The sequence below is a fragment of the Oryx dammah genome, unplaced genomic scaffold, assembly GCF_014754425.2.
Source record: "Oryx dammah isolate SB20612 unplaced genomic scaffold, SCBI_Odam_1.1 HiC_scaffold_8, whole genome shotgun sequence".
In the NCBI taxonomy this organism is placed as follows: Eukaryota; Metazoa; Chordata; class Mammalia; order Artiodactyla; family Bovidae; genus Oryx; species Oryx dammah.
The window spans coordinates 35248316-35252540 of NW_024070192.1; the positions used below are offsets into that span (position 1 = coordinate 35248316).

Genomic DNA, 4225 nt, shown 5'->3' on the forward strand with positions numbered 1-4225 from the left:
TTGTGTGGCCTGATTATTTGGGACCCGGGTGAGGAGGGAGACCGGGTGGGAGTATAGGGATGGGTCTGGTAAAGTCAGATCCTTCTCCCCCAACACCCATCACCTCCCCCACCTACCCACAGACAGAACAGAGTGGCCTGAAGGGGGCCTTGGAGGAATCTGCAGATGAAGGCTCCAGCAAAGAATGGGCCTGGGGTGGGGGCGGGGATGGAATTCCATCCTAGGTCCCTGATAGACCCAGGAAGAGGAGCTGCAAACGTAGCCCAGCCCTGACCCCTCTTCTGAGCCGTCTCAGCCCTGTCCGGCAGCCTAGTCTGCTGTCAGTCTCTAAAGAAAACCAGAGAAGACAGTTCATTCATGTTCATGGAGCTCTGTGGACAGAGCTGGGCTCTGGCAATGACCTTCACAGAAGTGTGCCCATTAGAAATGCTGCATAATTATTCATTGGATTTCTTCTTTTTTTTTTTTTAATTTCTCTATGTCTGCCCCTTCTCTGTAGGAGATATTTGAAGCAATTTTGCAGATAATAAGGGTGGGGAAATAGAATGTGATACCAAAGATAAAAATAGAAACCAATGTGTTAGCTATGAGGATGAATATGATTTCTGAACTTCCTGGTACACAAGGCAAAAAGGGAAATGGTCCATTATATATATGTATATGTGTATATATGTATGTATGTGGGCTTCCCTCTTGGTGCACACAGTAAAGACTGCCTGCAATGCAGATGTTGGTTTGATCCCTGGGTCAGGGAAGATCCTCTAGAGAAGGTAATGGCAACCCACTCCACTATTCTTGCCTGGAGAATCCCATGGACTGAGGAGCTGGCAGACTATAGTCCATGGGGTCCCAAAGAGTCAGACATGACTAAGCGACTAAGAATGTATATATATAAAATATATTACGAAGGAGAAAATGTGGTTCTAGGGAGTCAGATGTTGCTGGCTTTCGGTCCTAACTGAAGCTTCTCAGGTGCTCTGTTGGATACTGGTTCCCAGCTTCCCTTCTGCCACTGTTCATATGATTGACAGGTTCCTTTTACTCCAGCCTCAACTACTGCATAAATGAGCCATTGCTGGCACCACTGGGGGGATCCCATCTACCCATTTCTCTCTCATTCAGAGACCCCAGAAAGGAAGGCTGAGGTGGTGTGGTTAAGTCCTGAACTGTGCAAAAGGGCAGTTTTTGTAGCCATCTCTGACAAAGTTAAGAGTTAGATGGAAAAGACTAACCCTCAGGGGCAGTGTTCAGGTGATGGGGGTGAGGAGGTAGGTATGGGAGAGGATTGGGACGGTGGGGGCTGCCCTAGCTTGACTGGATTCAAGGCTAGAGGCAGAGATGGACCCTTAAACCAAGGGTCCTCTCTGGACTGCCCCATGGTTTTCTGAGCAGCACTGGATCCAGCAGAGGCCAGTCCTGGGGGCCGGGCCCAGCCGTCTGCCTTTCAAGAAACCTCCTAGGTGATTCTGAGGTCTTGCTTGGATGGAAAGCACCACTTTTCCCAATAACCCTTCTTTTAGCATGGTTCTGTATAGGAGCAAATGGTTTGAGGCTGTGCTCACATTCTCTACCATTGGGCCCGAAGGGAGAAAGCTGAGCCGAGGAAGGTGTGTGCAGGTAATGCATCTGTATTTAAGGGGTTAAGGAGAATTCACCAAGAAGGGGTAAAATCCCCTACTTGTGCATGCGTTGTGTTCTAGATTACAGAACTGATACATGTACCTTATAAAACTGCAAATAAATATATAAATACATATGGTTAAAAAAAGTTCCTTCCCCATTTCATTCCATATACCCCTTAGAGAGAAGCGTGTTAGCAGTTTGGGATGAATTCTTCCAAATCTATAAAGAGCTCTTTACAGTGGGTTCCCACACAATTGTCACTCAGTCGTATCCGACTTTGCGACCCCATGGACTGCAGCACACCAGGTCTACCTGAACCTCACCATCTCCCAAAGTTTGCCCAAGTTCATGTCCATTGTATCAGTGATGCTGTCCAGCCATCTCATCTGACACCCTCTTCTCCAGCCCTAATCTTTCCCAGCATTAGGGACTTTTCCAATGAGTTCAAAAGCTGACTCCCCCCCCCCCACCCCTCACCACTTTTATTCATTTTTTAATTTATTATTTTTTAAAAGCATGTGTTCTCTTCACCCCCATCTACTTCCTTCAACAAATACTTATTTTGAATCTCCCCTGGTTCCAGGCAGTGTTGAAATGCTGGGGACACAGTATCCTTGCCTTCAGGGCACTTGGGTCTCATCAATGGGGACAGACAGTGAGAAGTAATGGTGTTCAGGGAATTTAAGGGAATGATTCTGTTGAAGAAAGGAAGTAACTGCTGGGGGTGTGTCCTTGCTGGTTGACAGGTTGGTCAGGGAGGTCTCTTGGAGCAGCCTTTGAGTTGAGAGGGGACAAAGTCTGGGGTGGGGGAGTGTGCCAGGTAGAGGAAGTGAAGTAGGAAAGAGTTTGTAGTGTTGAGCAGGAGGAGGTCAGGGAGTGGAGCAGGGTTGGGGGAGAGAGAGAAGTACAAAGTGGGTCAGAGGAGTCAGTGGTTTTTTTTTTTTTTTTTTTAAGTGTAAAGAGTTTATTCTTTCTTTTGAATTGTGTATAACATAGGCAAAATTTATCTAAGTCAATAAAATTTTAATGAATCACATTCCTTAAAATTCCACTGATTTTTTCCACTGCCAGTCACCTTGGTTCCTCCACAGTCATAATCTTCAAAATAAGATAGCTCTTTCAAAAAGTTTTGCTCAAGCCACAGCTGTTATGTAAGTCAGCCCATAATTCTTTTAGTTGAGCCTCTTTGAGCACCAGTGGTATATGGACAAACTTAAAAATTCCCCACCTGTAATCTTTGGGATCCAATTTCTTCAAGCAATTTAAGACTCTAGAAGTTAAATGTAGCAAGTAGGTTGCTATTTATTCCTTCATCTTTCCTAATATTGAAAAGCCTTGTTATATCCAATTTTTACTCATGAGCCTAGCAAAAAAAAAAAAAAGTTACAGGTCTCACTGTCACCACTGTAATAAAATTACAGTAATGGAAGCAAAACCTGTGTTCTCCATGTAGCCACGTTAACACCATGTGGCTGTTATAAACGCTGTGAAAAGTCCCCTTGGAGGGCGGTTAAGATGGGAGTGGCCAGGTTGCCCAGGGTCCTGGTGGAGAAGGTACGATAGGGGGCAGTAGAGAGCCAGGGAGGAGGTGGTCATGAGTTTCAGATGAGATGTGGTGTCACTCACTGGCCAAAGAGCTTCACTTCTCTGGGTCTCGGTTTCCCTAGCTGTTAAATGGCAACAATAACCACCTGGTTGGATTCTTACGAGGAATAAAGGGGAAAAAACACATAAAACCTTTGGCACACTGCCTGGCCAAAGGATGGTTGCTCTTGGCCTCTTGATCTATTCTTTGTTACTGAATAAAATTGAAAGTTAAATAAACTTGGAAGCATTTGGAGTTTTAAAATTTTCACCCTCTAAATCAAAGTAGGAAGGAGGAGTCCCAGAGAAGTCCTGGGTCACAGGATCCTGGCTGTCCCAGCACAAAAGAGTGGAGCCAGGGCCAGGACCACCCATGGGAGGGGGAGGGGGGCGGGGAAGGTGGGCTCTGACTCCGTCCCAGGGAGGGCATGCTGTAGCCCTTGGGTGGGCTTATCAGGTCACGTTTTAAACTCCTGGCACTGAGCCCTTCCAGCCCAAGTGCATCTCCCCAGCCTCTCTTGTCTTCCCTCCACTCAAGGCCAAGTCAGCCTTGGCTAGACCTGGGGAACCACAGGTCACCCTCTTTGGAAGGTGGGCACTGAGCCTCCTCTGTGCCCCTCTAGCTGTTCTGTCATCACCTCTTCTACTGGGGTACTGGGTATGTGACTCTGCGGCCTGCAGGGTGATGAGAGGCGGCTACAGTTCCAACCTGTGTCTGGGGTCCACTCCAAATGCCAGGTTGAAAGCACTCAGAGAGTGCTGAGACACCTGGGGGTGTCAAAGAGACACCCCAGGAGCCCAGCTCTTTCCCAGGGAAGTTGCTCACACCCTCTGGGATTTGGGGAAAGACACGCCCTGCTCTGCTGACCAGCCTTCCCCTCTCCCCTCTTGCAGAGGCTCTGAGATAATGCAACTCTTGGCTGTCCTGCTAATAACAATGATAAAAATAGTGTGCACAGAGCACTTGGTATGTGCCACTGTGCTAAGGGCTTTCCACTCATGAGCTTAATTTAACCTT

General features: G+C 47.2%; 1 non-coding gene across 1 annotated transcript; it reads right to left on the minus strand.

Annotated features, from left to right (window-relative positions):
- Positions 1 to 3001: 3001 nt before the first annotated feature.
- LOC120867464 lies at positions 3002 to 3097 on the minus strand. The gene has a single exon (XR_005721893.1). It is a non-coding gene; the product is annotated as a small nucleolar RNA SNORA1 (small nucleolar RNA).
- Positions 3098 to 4225: the final 1128 nt, after the last annotated feature.